This window comes from Tursiops truncatus, chromosome 1 (assembly GCF_011762595.2).
Source record: "Tursiops truncatus isolate mTurTru1 chromosome 1, mTurTru1.mat.Y, whole genome shotgun sequence".
In the NCBI taxonomy this organism is placed as follows: domain Eukaryota; kingdom Metazoa; phylum Chordata; class Mammalia; order Artiodactyla; family Delphinidae; genus Tursiops; species Tursiops truncatus.
Window position 1 is genome coordinate 81,445,964 of NC_047034.1, and position 17,148 is coordinate 81,463,111.

Consider the following 17,148-nt stretch of genomic DNA (forward strand, 5'->3'; position numbering starts at 1 on the left):
CAATTCTCTGGGAAGAAAGACTTGCAGGTGCTACCTCAGTCTGAAGGAGAACTGGAGACGCAGGCCTGATTCTTTGGCAGTGGACGCACCTGGCTGTGGGAGAGGGTGAGAAAGTCCCTGCGGAAGAGCCTGTGCTGCCAGGGCTAGGTGGAGAGCTGCTGCCCACTTCATCCCCCTCAGAAATCCCCAGCACCCATTTTCAAGTCCTACAGGGTTCTTCGTAAGGAAAACTCCTATTTCCTTTATCTAACCCGTGACTCCAGCACTAAATTTTTATGAATTCCTGTTACCAAAGGAATGCAGATATTTTGGGAGCTGTGGTCTGATCTGGCCTATGGAAATATAGACTGTGGGGAAGACAAAAAAAGCCATGGAATGGAATCTCAGTTCGCAGGGACTTGGTCAAGGCTGGAGCTGGGTGTTTGGGCTGATTTCCTCTGAGTTACCCGAGGGTGCTCTGTCATCACCACAGAGATGAATAATCAGAAAGAGAAACTGAAAGAAGAAAACCACACCCAGGGATTCATGTGGCAAAGAAGGAGATGACTGTTAGAAGGGGTGACAGTTTACATATGGGTCTTAAGGGCCCAGCTCTGTTGTTTGGAGATTTCATTTATACTCAAAGACTGAGTTGGTTTGAGAAGATGGGACTGTGAATTAGTGCTGTGCACTGAGAGTAGACCTTCTGGTGGATCTCCAGCTACCATCTCATGAGAGCCCAAGACCAATCTCCCTCCATCTCTGCTCCCTAGAACCCTTGCTTTTGATGGGTTTATTACAAAAGGGCTACCTGCATTAGAATCGGAGGGTAATTTATAGACTCATAGACTGCAGCACAGACTGACTGCATTTTATACTAATATGAGATATTTCTTTTATAGCACCTGTTGTTTGGTAACAGAAGATGAAGTCAAACGCATGCTAATTACGTTATTTCAGTCACTTTGAGAAGGCATCTGATTTACCATTTGAGTATTACCTCATCCTTGAGGAAACTTTGGAAGTCTAACCTGAATGGACCCTTTATAAGAAGCAATGTTTCAGGACTTCCCTGGTGGCACAGTGGTTAAGAATCCACCTGCCAATGCAGGGCACATGGGTTTGATCCCTGTTCCGCGAAGATCCCACATGCCGCGGAGCAGCTAAGCCTGTGCGCCACAACTACTGAGCCGGCGCTCTAGAGCCTGCGAGCCACAACAACTGAGCCTGCGTGCCACAACTACTGAAGCCTGCACACCTGGAGCAACAAAAGAAGCCACTGCAGTGAGAAGCCCGCACATTGCAACGAAGAGTAGTCCCCACTCACCACAACTAGAGAAAGCCCGTGCACAGCAATGAAGACCCAACACAGCCAAAAATAAAACAAATAAATAAATTTATAACAACAAAAAATAATGCTTCATGGAAGAAACAAGGACTAACAAACAACAGGCATTAGTTTCTACTCTGTCACCAACACTGAGTATCACCAGATACTGTCTTGTCCCATAATTGTTTATTATAAATTGTATTTTTGGAGAAATGTAAATCTTTGTAAATAATGTAAGTATGTGTATATATATATATATATATATATGTGACTAAGTGGCTCTTTTTTTCTTGTTAGAGTTGTAAAACAAAATAGTCACATGACTCAGGAGGTGAAGGTTTTTTACTAAAATCTATAATCCACTCTTTGGTTTTAGAGGAAAAACAGTTCATTGCAGGATCAGTAGCACGGTAGTTTATCATGTTAGTTAGCTGTCACATTGGCAGGTAAACAGAGAACTCTTAAACCAACTATACTCCAATAAAAGTTAATTTAAAAAGAAAATTAAAATTTTAATTGTATATTTAGAGAATTTGTTTCAGAAGCATGTTTGTCATTCATCAAAAAATACATTTTTGTTGTACAATGTGCATTATTTGTAAATTACGAGGCTATAACAATTTCATGTTCTTCCCAAATGTTTAAATTTTAAGTAACCAATATATGTACTATTGTATATGTTTGAAATAACTTCTTCAATCTTACTTGCACTGTCTCCTCTCAATAGAAAATACTAACCTGAAAAAATTCTTCATCTATTTTTTTCCTCTTTCCTAACTGCAATCAGTCTTAAGTGAGAAATGAATTATTCTTGGAATTCATACTTTAAAGTGGCAAAAATGGGAAAAGTTATAAAATACTTTGGGTGTTAAAATCTGTATCTTGATCAGCACCCAAAACAAACGAATGAAAAAACAAACTGTAAAGTGATATACACCAGGGGTCCCCGACCCCTGGGCCTCGGGCCGGGAGCGGTCCTCGGCCTCTTAGGAATGGGGCCGCCCAGCAGGAGGTGAGTGGTGAGCAAAGCTTCACCTGCCGCTCCCCATCGCTCTCATTACCGCCTGAACCGTACGCCCCGCCAACCCACCGCCCGCACCACCGGTCCGTAGAAAAATTATCTTCCAGGAAGCCAGTCCCCGGCGCCAAAAAGGTTGGGGACCGCTGCTGTACGCATGCAGAACAGCAGCTTCTCCTGGATAAAGAGGTGAATTGCCCCAGCTCTCCGCTGGGCAGCCATCATAGAAACCCGAGATCCCCGGAGTCACCGTGCAAAGGCCTTCGCTCCTGAGCCCGCACTCTCCCTGCAGTTCCTGTCACATGAGAGTCTTCAGCCTGAAAGAGGAGATGTTTCTTCCCTCCAAGGTGGGTGTTTGCAAAGGGGCCCCGGGACACAGTGGCATCCAGCTCCCCACAGCGTCAGTAAGAGGGAGACCGAGGCCTGGAAGCCCTGCGCACCCCAGAGAAGAGCTCCCGCCTTGGCCTCCAGGTGGCTTAGCTGTCTTAACGAAATGTGTCTTCCGTACTTTGGTCCCCATACGCTCTCTCTGGCCCTTTCTGACCCCATCAGTCAACAGTAAAATTCCTAGTATCCTCTTCAACGAATGTTCATGTCCCCTTTCTGTTGTCAGGAACCCTGGCTCTCCCCTAGGTTGCTGCTTCCCGCAACCCTCTCAAGTGGAAGCTCTCCTCTCCTGTGCGCCTTGTATGCTGGTCCCAGAGGGAGGGGGCATCCTCCCAGCTCGTTCCTGCTTTCAGACCATTGCTCCTTGCCCAGCTTTGATGCTCACACCAGCAGATCACCACCACCTGATAGCCCTTTTCTGAGTTATCCTTTTTATTCCTCGTGGCGTAAAGATGTTTAGTACCAGGTGGAAATCACTCTCCCTTAACGCTGCTCCTTTCAGAATCTGAGTGTTTTCAAAACCTGCGAATCATGGTCTCCCCCAGGGCTCTTCCTTTCCCAGCACGCCCTGCTCCTGACCTTTTTATCAGTAAAGCCCGCAGTCCCTCACCATCTCAGCTACAAGCGTGCCCTCTCTGCTTGTTATCTTCCACACCACACCCTTGAGGGCCCCCGAATCCCAAACTCCTGCAAGCCCACCAGGACCTGCAAGCCAGCCATCCTGCCTCTTCCCTGGCCCTCAGCTGCTCGGGGTCTTCGTTCTCCTCACTGTTTGGGGTGTTCAGCGTGCATCAATGTAATCACTCCTCTAACCCTCACTCTTTACCCCCTCACTTGGCCAAACCCCAACTGTGGTTATAGTTGCATCTACTAGTTCCCTCCCTGCATCCAAACTGCTGAACATCCTGGAGAAAAACACACCACCCAGCTGACAAGTTTGATTTCAATGACCGCAGACCTCAAAGGGACTCACAGTGTTTCCCAGATGTCCTCGCTGCATTGCCCTGGTCCGTTCACTGCTTCCTCATTGCTCTTCTTAGACCTGCAATACTAACAACTCTCAACTGCTCACCTTGCTTCCCATATCACTGAAAACAAAAGCACTGAGGAGAACCCTTCTCCCACCTAGCTCCCACCTTCCCACCACACATCTCCTCACCCAGCTGCATCGGCACCCACGTGCTTTGCCTCTTGTTACCGTAGATGAAATCTCCTTGCTCCTAAAACCAATCTCTCCCCTTGTCTTAGTGTGCTCGGGTTGCCATAACAAAATACCCTAGACTGGCTTAAAACACAGAAATGTGTTTGTCTCAGTGCTAGAGGCTGGGAAGTCCCACATCAGGTGCCGGCCAGTGTGGTTCCTGGTGAGAACCCTTCTTGTCTGGCTGTGTCCTCCCGTGGCAGGGAGAAGAGCTCTGGTGTCTCTTCCTCTTAGAAGGGCACCAATCTACTGGATTGGGGACCTCCCCTTATGACCTCATTTAACATTTATCACCTCCTCGAAGGCCTTATCTCCAAATACAGCCGCAGTAGGGGTGAGGGTTTCAACATGAATTTCAGGGGACGAATCATTCACACTGCTTATGCACGGGACACCCTCTCCCCTCATCTGCATAGGGACATGACTCTTGTCTTTGTCCACCTGTCTCCACAGCATCAGCTTTAACTTTTCAACGACATCATACAAACATACTGTCATTTCTCATATCTTCAAAAAACCAAAATGCTCGACTACACTTCCCTGTCCAGCTCTTGTCTCATTTTTCTGCTCTCTTTTATGAAAAGTTCCTCAAAAGAATGATCTGTACTTCATTTTTCTGACTCCTCTCTCCCCATTCTTTCTTTTTTTTTTTAAGATTTGTTTATTATTTATTGACTTTATTTTTATTTTTGGCTGCATCGGATCCTAGTTGCGGCACGCGGGATCTTCGTTGAGGCATGCGGGATCTTTCATTGGGGCGCGCAGCCTTCTCTCTAGTTGTGGTGTGCAGGTTTCCTCTTCTCTAGTTGTGGCGCGGGCTCGAGGGCACGTGGGCTCTGTAGCGTGCGGCGCACAGCCTCTCTCAGTGAGGTGCGCGAGCTCAGTAGTTGAGGCAGGCGGGCTTAGTTGCCCCACGGCATGTGGGATCTTAGTTCCCCGACCAGGGATTGAACCCCGCGTCCCCTGCATTGGACCACCGGGGAAGTCCCCCCCATTCTTTCTTGAACACACTTCAATCAGCCTTTCGCCCCCACTATTTGCCAAGCTTACTGATGACCCCCTCATTGTAAGATCCAAAGGTCAGTTCCCAGGCCTCGTCTTACTCTGTAAGTATCATCTGAAACAGTGGAAGACCCCACACACTTTTGTTTAGTGCTTTCTAGATGCTAGTTTCCATGGGGTATTCGGAGGAAGCTCATAGCATGACGGGGCAAGCAGACCTGTGAGCACTTGTGAGGAGTATACCATATCCTAAAGTGGAAGTGTATGCAAAGAATGAAGGAAGTATAACCACATGTCCCAGCAATTCCACCCCTTGGTATACACCCAAGAAAAATATACACATATGTCCACAGAAAAACTTGTACACGGATGTTCATAGATCATTATTGACAATAGGCAAATAATGGAAATAATCCAAATATACATCCACTGATGAACAGATCAATAAAATGTGGTCTATCCATACAATGGAATAATATTCAGTATAAAAAGTAATGAAGGTCTTTAGTGATGCAGACTATACTGTGTGGTGCTATATGGTAAAGAAAAGGTCATTCGTACTCTAAATGATGGGGGAGGAGGGCATACTGACTGTGAAGGGTCATGAGGGCTTCAGGGGAGTTGACATTGTTATTTCTTGACCCACATAGTGTTTATGAGAGAATATACTCTATGGTGTGTTCGTATAATATTAAAAAACATTTTTGGGGCTTCCCTGGTGCTGGTGCACCGCAACGAAGAGTAGACCCCGCTCGCCGCAACTAGAGAAAGCCCGTGCACAGCACAGCAACAAAGACCCAACTCAGCTAAAAATTAAAATTTAAACAAACAAACATTTTTCATGCCACGGAGCAACTAAGCCCATGCACCACAACTGCTGAGCCTGTGCTCTAGAGCCCGTGAGCCACAACTACTGAGCCGGCATGCCACAACTACTGAAGCCCACACGCATGGAGCCTGTGCTCCACAACAAGAGAAGCCACCGCAATGAGAAGCCCGCTCACCACAATGAAGAGTAGCCCCCGCTCGCTGCAACTAGAGAAAGCCCGCGTGCAGCAACGAAGACCCAACACAGCCAAAAATAAATAAAATTCATTAATTAAAGAAAAAAAAGAAAATTAGAGGTGATTCTCAAGTTGGACATTGTGTCCAGGCTCCCATGAGGTGCCATTAAAAGAAAGAAAAAAAAAAAAACTGAAAACATATTGGGAGAGTTATCATTTAGCTTAATGTTCTACTTTTAGGATTTCAGACCTGATTAGATTTGCATTTGGGTAACGGAAACCTACCTATATCTGCGTAGAATGAGTTTCCCACTGAATTTATAAGTAGCTAGCATTTAATTATTTAAGGCAACGATAGAAGATAGGTCATATTTGAACACCTATCTTTCACCAGTAAATATTCTTAGATCCTGTTCTTCAGCAGTTTCTGGGTCAGAGTTTATTGTAATTTGTTACTGTTTCCACCAAGACGGTAATTTGTTCAACCTTCAGTGTCACTTGCCCTTCAGATGGTTTTCCTGTTGTCGGAGGAGGGTTTATGTGCAGATTTGGAGTCAGTTATGTAAGCTCTCTTGGTTTCATGTATAAAACAGGGCTAATAGCATCTACCACATGGGATTGTTGAAGATGACAGTTACAAATCGTTAAGCACAAGGCCTAGTTTATAAACAGTAGCTACTACTATTGCCCATTCTCTTCTGTGAATAAGGTTGAAGGCTTTCCTGAGTTTGGTGCTCACTGGCCGAAAGTTAGAGAACAGACCAATCTTTTAGGATGTCAGCCAATCTCTACTGGTATTCTAAACCTGGAATAGATCTTGAATGCCAAGTTCCTATTTTACTAATCCAGATTTTTTTCTCTCTCCCTTGAAAATATTGTGGGGTTCCCCCCCATTATATAAATAATATATGCTTTTATCTTAAAAAGTATAAGATAAAAAATTTTAATAAATAAATAAATAAAATAAAAAACATTTTTTAAAACTAAAAAAAAAGGTAATGAAGGTCTGACTCATGCTACTACATGGATGAACCTTGAAAACATGCTAAGTAAAAGAAGCCAATTTAAAAAGACCACATACTATACAATTTTATTTATACAAAATTTCCAGAATAGGGCTGGGAGGGGGACGTGGGGTGGGGGGAGGGAGGGACTGCTCATGAGTACAAGGTTTCTTTTGGGGGATGATGAGAATGTTCTAGAATTGATTGCAGTGACTGCACAACTCTGAACACACTAAAACTATTGAATTGTACACTTTGAATGGGTGGATTCTATAGTATATGGGTTGTCCTAATAAAACTGTTATTACTGAAAAAGAAACTAAGGAATTGGGACTTCCCTAGTGGTCCAGTGGTTAAGACTGTGAGCTTTCACTGCAGGGGGCACAGGTTCAATCCCTGGTGGAGGAACTAAGATCCCGAAAGCTGCGGGGCGTGGCCAAAAAAGAAATATAGAGGAGGCTGGCATCTCATCCTGAAGTAGGCCTTCCCCATCAGCTTCTCAGCCCAGGCTCAGCTCTCAGCTCTTTGGAGGCTGAAAGGCTGTGTAGGCAACTTCCTTCCCCTCACGACTCTGACTTCGTTTCTCCTCTCTACCCGGGGCTGAAAGTTACCAGGTCAAAAAGCAACTTTCTGTTTGGAAGTCTGAGCAAAGAACTAGCTTCAGACGCTAGCTAGTGAGTCTATGAAAGCCCTTTAAACCAGAGTTTAATTTAGAATCTTGAGACAGATTGTCCCATTGTGTTTCTCCCTCCTCCCCTCTTAGCCAGGCTCTGCCCAGTGTACACATCCCCCGGTCATCTGCCTTCTTCTGCCCACCCATTTCTACACTGCCCCATGCTTCCTGCCCCTCTCCTCCTTCTGTGGGTGTCCTCGTGCAAAGCCACTGGAACCTCCTTTCCACCGTCAACCGTCTACCCTGCAGCCTCAGCCTTGTGTTTTAATCACACCCATCTCTGCATCCCCTGGCCCTTCTCCCCAAAACTCTGTCTCCACTGGCAGCCCTCTCCAAGGGACAAGCAGGTACTATCACTCTCCTTGTTTCACAAATGAGAAAACTGACATGTACTTGTTCAAGGTCAGTCAGTTATAAGTGGCAGAACCAGGATTCAAACCCAGGCAGTGTGGCCCCAGTGGCCTCTCGACCACCAAGCCACACTGTGATAATATAGATGTGTTTGGTCTATTTTTCCACATATAGTTAGGAGTCCTCAGAAATGCTTTTCCAAGTTTTGTTTTATGTTTACTCAAAGGAAGAGTGTATCTTTAGGTATTCTCTAGAGAGAGGGCTTGCTTTTAACCACTTGTGTTGACCATGGATCAAAGGCACCAATATTATGCTGAATTCCACCTTCTAGACTCAAAGCTGGAGGGGTTTTCAGAGGTCCCATCAGACAGATGAGAAGACTGGGGCTTAGAGAAGGAAGGGAACTGGACCAAGCACTCACAGCTAGTCCAGTGAAAGGCCCAGAAGCAGGAGCCCTAAAATCTTGGCCTCGTCTCCAATGCCTTCCTTTGACACCAGGGTGCCTCCCAACATCCACCCTCAGTTTTGTTTTTTTGTTTTTTTTTTAATTTTTATTTTCAGTACATTAAATTTACTCATAAAAACATTCGAAAAATGTATAATTTTTCCTTTTTAACAAAGTCTAATAAAACATAAAACCCCCCAAAACAGAATACTTGACATTTACAATTCAAAATCAAATTAGCAGAATATTAAATACTTACAAAACTATATCTTTTAAAAATATTTATAAAGTTACATGCAATTTTGTAAAATTGACATAAAAGAATAGCTCAAACATGGGAGAATTTTCCTTCATTCCTAAAAAGAAAATATGTCAAACAGAAACTGTGAAGATTCTTTTGCTTTTTTAAAAAAATAAATTTATTTTATTATTTAGTTATTTATTTTTGGCTGCGTTGGGTCTTTGTTGCTATGCGTGGGCTTTCTCTAGTTGCGGTGAGCTGGGGGCTACTCTTCGTTGTGGTGCGTGGGCTTCTCGTTGCAGTGGTTTCACTTGTTGCAGAGCACGGGCTCTAGGCACACGGGCTTCAGTAGTTGTGGCATGCGGTCTCATTAGATGTGGCTCATGGGCTCTAGAGTGCAGGCTCAGTAGCTGTGGCTCACGGGCTTAGTTGCTCTGCCGCATGTGGGATCTTCCCGGACCAGGGCTCGAACCTGTGTCCCCTGCATTGGCAGGCGGATTCTTAACCACTGTGGCACCAGGGAAGTCCCTGTGAAGATTCTTGAGTGCACGAGGTCTTCAGTTTCAGTACCAGAGTCTGTCTTTGTGCATCTAAGACCTTTACGTATGTGAGGGGCTTCTTACAACCCCAAGATGGACTGGCTGCCGCTCCCCTCCCTCCGAAAACAGTGTAGTGACATTGACCTTTGGCCTCAGCCAGCATGGTGCATAATTTGCGATGTTGAGTAAAAATACTCAGTTTGATTCAGAACCTCAGGACTTTTCAGTAATTGAGCCTCTTCGGTTTTAACCCCCGACCAAGTGTCAGATTTGTACACCAGCCCGAGGAAGCACAGCACTGGCTATTGGGACCACGTAGTGGGAGGCCTGGCTCAGCTCAGCCCCCCTTGAGGGGTTGTGGTGCGAGCCGTCTTGGGTGGTACCCATTCCCCTGGGTCGGAATGGCAGAAGTGAGAGCAAAGTGAGCCAGTGTGTGGGTTGCCCGGGCTGCCTGTGTTAATGTCTGATGCCTGGGGAATAAGAAAGCCCTTCCTCTTTTGCCAGGCTCTTCCTCTTCTTGATCTCTTTTTCTTCCTTCTCAAGATCCTTTCCTGCAGAGGGAAAGCTAGTGATCAAATAGGCCTATGTGTCTTGATTTGGGAATCATTGAAAAGTGCGCCAATCAAGACCACCTTGCTCACCAGCTGCCTGGAATCCCCTCACCTCCTCCTCCTTTATCTTTTTAATATTTATCCTTTTTAAATGTGTTTTTTATTGAGGTAATATCAGTTTATAACATTACATACGTTTCATGAGTACATTATATTTCTACTTCTGTAAACACTACAGCACGCTCGGCACCAAAAATTTCATTTCCATCCGTCACTAAACAGTTGATCCCCATGACCTGTTTTGCCCTCCCCCCTCCCCTCAACCCTGTCGCCCCTGGTAACCATTACTCTAGTCTCTGTATCTTCGTGTTTAGTTTGGTTTGTTCATTTATTTTGTTTTTTGTTTGTTTTGTTTTTTATATTCCACATAGGAGTGAAATTATAGGTTATTTTCTTTCTCTGTCTGACTTATTTCACTTAACATAATAACCTCAAGGTCCATCCACGCTATTGCAGATGGCAAGATTTCAACTTTTTCCATATATATATATATATATATATATATATATATATATATGCATGTATTTTAATAGGTCATATTTTTCCAGAACATTAAAATAGCTTACAAAATGAAAAATTGAGAAGGAGGTATATTAAAACTCAACATTATTTTACATTTAAACATTTTATTTATACCAAAAAAACAGAATTTATTAGACTGTTCTTTCCTATTAGACTGTAACTTTATTAATAAAAGAAATTCATTAATAAAGTTTCAAAGTCTGCTTCTTTACTTACCTTATTTTCAGTTCAGAACATTGCCATATTTGAGAATTTCCCTTGACCAAGTGACAATCTTAAATAATTTTCAATTAATTTTAGCTCACTGCAATTTCTTTAGGATCATGTCTTTATTTAAAAGTTTGAGATTTTGTTCATCACAGATTTTTTGGCATTAATTCTGATTTTTTAAACTATTGCATTAAATATCATTTATCTTGATTACTGAGTTTTCTTGGTGTCCCCTTAAATTTTGCACCCAAGGTGAGTGCCTCCCTGACCTCACCCTAGTTGCAGCCCAGACGAGAATCTTCTGAAAGCACAAGTATCAGGGAAGAAAGGAAACCAATTCATCCATTCAACAGTGAAGTCACTCAATCACCCATCCATCCATCTGTCCATCCATCCATTTTTTCATTCAACACATTTATTGAGTGCCTATTATGTGCCAGGCACTGTTCTGGGCACTTGGGATGTAACAGTAAAACAGATGAAAAACCTGTCTTCACGGGCCTGCATTCTAGTGGGTGGAAATAGACACTAAACAAGATAAATAAGGAAAGTACAGTACTAAGGGCTATAGAGAAGAATAAAGTGAGGAAGGGGTAGGGAACACCAGAAGTGGGGAGGAAGAGCCTTGCTGGTAGAGCTCTGAGAATATGAAAAATGGATCCCTGGGGATCAGCGTTCCCAGCAGAGGTGGAGGTGAGGGGATGCCGACTGTGGCCACAGAGCAGTCAAGAGGCCCATTTGCCCACAGGTGTGTTTTGTTTGGCACTCACAGTGTTAAACATCTGTTTTGGATTTGGATGCTTTTAGATGGGCATGGCTTTATCCACAGGCCCTACTCTTCCCTATTGTATTGCACTCATTTGTGCGCCAAGCCACAAAGATAATTATGTGCTCTAACTATGTCCTAGAAGCAATAGAGAGCCACAGGACAAACGGACAGGGCAAAGGACATCCAGCCCAACCTGTGTGCGTGAAAGATCAAGGTCAAGCACCCTCCACCCCCAGGTCCTTCACCACATCAAATCACAGTCCACAGCGCCAAAGTGGGGGGTGGTCCCCAGGAAGGACTGGGGTTGAAGTATTCCACCAACAAAGAGAAATGAGAACTCAGAGTCAGAAATAAGTTGAGTTGTAGAAACTAGAGGACATGGCATTTCTTTCAGATCTTAGCTTGTAGACTAAGTCACGTCCACAAGAGTGATATCTACCTGGCCTCTCCTGTGTTCCAGACAACTTTGGACTCTAACCTCTATTTAATTCTCACCGTAACTGCTCAAGCTCAGTGTGATTTTCCCGCTCTTGTTCTCCATGTCTCAGATGACGAAGCTGATGACTTGCCCAAGGATGTGCAGTGAATTCCTGGTGAAAGTGCCTCCAGATCCCATACATCCGCCTCCAAAGGGTATGTTCCTTGTTGGAAACCTTGCCGCCTGTTGTAGGGATGGAGTCCCTCACCCCATGCCATTGTTGCAGATGTTATCTAGGGTGTCCACATATGAAAATAATCCGGATGATCCTGCCGTTGTGACGAATACTTTTAAGAACATTCCTCTCATGTGAGCCTCAAAAGAACTCTGTGAATTAGACAGTGTCACCCCATTTTGCAGACAAGAGAACAGATGTAGTGATGTAAGATGACATTCCCAAAGTTATGCAGGAGGTTAGGGGATGTGAAGCCGGGCCAGAGTCCTTAACCAGCCCTGCATCACCTGTTCTGAGACAGGATTATAAGCGTGAGGTCTGCCCTCCTCAGCCAGGCTACTTGCCCCAGACTTTTTGCCGTGTTAGCCAACATGCCACGTGATGTATTGAAAAAGAAGGCTGTAATCCTCCCTGCTTCCTCACTCTCACATCCGCTTGCAGCCTTAGATATTTCGATCATAGAATAATCGACAGAGTCACATGATCCGAGAGCTGGATGTGATCCAACAGCGGTTACCAATTCACAGCACATAAGGGTTTTCAATGAAGTTCTACCTCTTGTGACTGACCGGCCAGGATCCATGACCGTGTGCATTCTCTCCGTGAAACATACTGACTGCTGCTCCCTTGCGGGGAGTGGGGGGCACTGAATGTGCCACCAGAGGGTGCCCACACCTTCCGGGATGCCATATACAGTGGCATCTACCTGTTGACATGAATGTCACCCACACTGAGATGTATTTATTCCCAAGCCTGTTTAATGCCAGTTGTACCTTAACAAAATGTCACATAAACTGAGGAAATGTGAAGGTAAGAGCAAAAGAATTGTTTCTGTAAGAACCAAGTTGACAGTTTTGGAAAGACAGTAAAGGAGAGATCCTAAAATAAGATTGTTGAATTGGGTGTAGGCAAGACAACTGAATAAGTTGGTGGGGGGGAAGCATAATATCTGAAAGATTCCTGTACAAAGTTGTTTTCCAAGTGTCTAAGTCCTCACTTCACTCTACAGAAACTAAAATTAGAAATTGCAGACAAAGGCCTTCCCTGGTGGCGCAGTGGTTGAGAATCTGCCTGCCAATGCAGGGGACACAGGTTCGAGCCCTGGTCCGGGAAGATCCCGCATGCCGCGGAGCAACTAGGCCCGTGAGCCACAACTACTGAGCCTGCGCGTCTGGAGCCTGTGCTCCGCAATAAGAGAGGCCGCGATAGTGAGAGGCCCGCACACCGTGATGAAGAGTGGCCCCCGCTTGCCACAACTGGAGAAAGCCCTCGCGCAGAAACGAAGACCCAACACAGCCATAAATAAATAAATAATTAAAAAAAAAAAAAGAAATTGCAGACAAAGCATTAAAGGTGCGATTTTTGTACAAAAAGCAGAGTGGGGCAGAACCAGTCCTCCCAAACAGACTTATTCTCAGTGAAAAGACCTTGGCTGTCTGTCGAACTATTGGTGAAGGAATGTACATTTGGATGCTTTAGGTTAACAAAAATGTTTAAGATATGTATATATAATTTAGAATTTTCTTCTTACATCTGCTTACACAGATACTTTTATGTTAATACATAAATATATATATTATACATATTAATACATATATATGTATTAATTTCAATGCAGTCTTTTTTTCTTTTCCTTTTTCTTCTGATTGGGTTCTCCCTCCCTTTCTCCCATCCCTCTCCTGCCACAGGACAGTCCTTCCCTCAAAAACCATGATGACCACTGGGTCGAGATGCTGCCATGTTTTTCTCCATGCTCATGTGTGTTGGCTCACATGCACCTTGGGGACCGGGGGTGGGGAGGGTGGCATTATTTCTTCTTTAAAATGGAATGATTTAAAATTTTATAACCAATTTCCTGCACTTTGCTTTTTCTCATCAATTATTTTATTTATTTATTTTTTTATGTGCCCCAGCCATGAAACAGCTCTGGCCACCAACCCAGGCATCAAGCTACAATGAAGAAAGGACTAGACATCTGCTTTGCCCCTGACTGATACAAGAGCACCACCACCAATCAGGTGTCTCTTTGCCCATTGCCAGGGGGTTCTCATCAATTATTCATGGCAATCCCTGTGAGGCACCTGATATAGCTCCAATTTATTCTTTTTAATGGCTGTAGAGTATTCCCTGGCATGTCATAATATACTCATGGCATGTCATAATATACTCAATAATACCTCTTTTGAAGGACATTTTTTCTGTTTCTAGGTTTTGTTTTTTTTCCACCATAAACAATTCCTTCTACATATTTGTGCACATAGCCATACATTCGGGTATTTTTATTTCTATAGGGTAGATTTTCAGGAGTGGAACTGCTAGGTCAACACGTTTTTGTATTTTTTTAATAATAATTTTTTAAAATTTATTTTATTTATTTATTTTTGGCTGCATTGGGTCTTCGTTGCTGCGCACGGGCTTCCGCTAGTTACGGCAAGTGGGGGCCACTCTTTGTTGCGGTGCAGAGGCTTCTCACTGCGGTGGCTTCTCTTGTTGCGGAGCTTGGGCTCTAGACGTGCGGGCTTTAGTAGTAGTGGCGCACGGGCCTAGCTGCTCCACGGCATGTGGGATCCTCCCAGACCAGGGCTCAACCCCCGTTCCCTGCCTTGGCAGGCAGATTCTTAGCCACTGCGCCACCAGGGAAGCCCAAGGATGTGCATATTTAAGGAACATTTTGTGTGTGTGTGTGTGTGTGTGTGTGTGTGTGTTACACGGGCCTCTCACTGTTGTGGCCTCTCCCGTTGCGGAGCACAGGCTCCGGACGCGCAGGCTCAGTGGCCATGGCTCACGGGCCCAGCCGCTCCACGGCATGTGGGATCTTCCCGGACCGGGGCACGAACCCGTGTCCCCTGCATCGGCAGGCGGACTCTCAACCACTGCGCCACCAGGGAAGCCCAAGGAACTATTATTGACTCAATCCCTTGTTACCACTGAATTCACAGGTGCTTTGACTGTGTGCCCTTCCCTCACTTCAACCTCTGGGTGACAAGAACCCCTTAGCCCTTGGCAAGGAGCCACCTGGGCAAGATGCAGAGCACAGTGATGGGGGGAAGATTCTCAGCAGTGGGCGTGGGAGGCGTGGCCTCCAGCAAATCAGGGAAGGTCCTGAGCCTGCTCCCACCCAAAAAAATAAGGATAATGATACTCTCCCTCACCTCACAGCAGGTGAGTGAAATCACTGTAAAACATCAAGGCACTATGTAAATAGTAACTTTTACGAGGAGCTGGAGTGTCAGTACCAGAAAAGCCTTGACTAACTGTAGGAAGCGGTTGAGAGATCCCCTTGCCCCAGGTGGACGTAAGGCTGGCTCCATTCCAGCCATGACCAAGGGCGAGAGGGCCCTTGTTCCAGCGCCTCCTCACACCACCAAGAATATGAGGATGTTACATAAAACTGTATAACACTGGAGCTTCCCAGAGCAACCCCCAAGCTAAATCCTCTCCCAGTGGACTTGTGCCCCAGAGATCTGTCCCAGAGGTGTCTCTGCGAATCTGTGAAAAGACTCTTTGGGGTTGGATCCAGCAGACAGACATTCAGATCTCAGTTCTGTTTATGAGCTGAAGCCCTCCCTGACCGTCAGTGTCTTCTTCTGTACAGTAGTAGAGTGGCACTAGATATTCACCTCGTTGTGAATACATGAATGTATGAAAGAGTAGGGCAAAACACATTTGAGGCTCAATAAACACTTGCTGAGTTTGAATTCAGTTTAATTCCATTCTCCACTTTCATTTTTTCCCTCCGCAGTGGGAGGAGGGGGAGGAGGACAGATGATTGGTAGGAAGTCTACCAGGTCCTATGCTAGATGCTCTCTCTATGGAAGCTCATCTAACCTCTCGGCCACCCTGTGAGGTGTGCCTCTTTCACAAACGAGGCATCTGGGGCTCAGAGAGGGTCATCCGTCTACCCAAGCCCTGACTTTTAAACCTGGGCCTGACACCCAAACCTATGCCATTTAGATAACACAGCACCCACAATCTATTCAAATCTACAATCATTTTTCTCACTGACCATGAGAAAACCTCAAGGTTCAAAACAAAGGCTGAGAAGTTTCAAACCCCATCTCTAGCTGTTTAATGGCTCTGCGGTCACTGATTAAATCTTCTCCTGGATGACTCTCGCTCACCACTGTGCTTGTTCTTCTCTCACTCACCTGCACCCCAGACCTAGGCTGGAGAAGCAAAAACCACAGAGTATAAGAGGCCATCCCATCCAGCCCCTCCCTCTAGAGGGAGGAAACGGAATTCCAGAACAACAGCCCAAAGTCACCCAAGGGGGAGGCAGGAGCTCCCGAGGGCCAGCCCCGTGGCCTTCCCTGAGCCCCGCCTCCCGGGGGTACACGGGGCTTCTTCTCCGTCCCCTCCCTGTGCCCGTTTCTCTGAAGCAGGGCTCAGAGACTCAACACTAAGGACGGGGCTGCATCACTGCATTTTCCTTTGAACTGGACAGCCAGGCCACTGGACAGCCACTTTCTTCTTCCAGATCTAGGACATCTGATTGCTGAGGAATTAACGTTTCCATAGACAGTGGAAATAAAAAACGCTTTTGCTAAGAAGTCTGGGGGGTAAATGCAGGGCACAGCCTGGAGAAGTAGGACAGCGCACTGAGCTCGGGGCTCATCGTCTCAGTCCTTCTCTGCCCAGCCCCAGTTCCTTCCCGACTTGTACGTTCTGTGCTTCTTGTCCCCCAGCCAGCCCTTCCCCCTTGGGTCCTAGGTCCTGCTCTCTCATTCTTCTCACGTTGATTTTTCATATTCTGAACAGGAGTAAGGTCTGTTCTTCTTCAAGGCTGTGATGCATCATGATGTTAAGAATTTGCTCAGGAATTTCACACATTCAGTCTAAAAAACCATTCTTGCACTGATTGGCTGTGTGACTTTTGGAAGCTCAGTCTCTGGACCTGTTTCTTCATCTGTCAATGGAGAGAATAATATTTCTTTGGCAGAGCTCATGTCAGAATCAACTAAATAGTGTCCCTTACAGGGTTTTGCATGTTCTAAGAGCACGGCAGACGGTCACTTTTCTTCTTCCAGCACGTTGATTATCCCGGGTCTTACATGCCCACCAAATGCAACCATACTGCCCCAGTAGCCCACCTGGAGGGGGCCCAGAGGTCTGCTCTGCCCCTGCCTGTGACAAAGGGACCCAGCTGCAGCCTGGTTCTATTTCACCACCTCTGTCTGGAGCCAGGCCAGGCATGCCTCCAAAGCCATAA

The 17,148-nt window shown here is 45.4% G+C and overlaps 1 protein-coding gene and 1 non-coding gene across 2 annotated transcripts in view; one reads left to right on the plus strand and one right to left on the minus strand.

Moving 5' to 3' along the window:
* The window catches only part of CD58 (CD58 molecule), a 48,039-nt gene extending 41,921 nt beyond the window's left edge, over positions 1-6,118 (plus strand). Inside the window, exon 6 of the mRNA XM_033862899.2 lies at positions 882-6,118. The gene's annotated coding sequence lies outside the window, so the exon portion shown is untranslated. The remainder of the gene's footprint in view (positions 1-881) is intronic.
* A 7,721-nt stretch (positions 6,119-13,839) lies between these two features.
* On the minus strand, positions 13,840-13,984 carry LOC117309967 (small nucleolar RNA SNORA48). Its single transcript, XR_004524244.1, has one exon. It is a non-coding gene; the product is annotated as a small nucleolar RNA SNORA48 (small nucleolar RNA).
* Between the last annotated feature and the right edge of the window lie 3,164 nt (positions 13,985-17,148).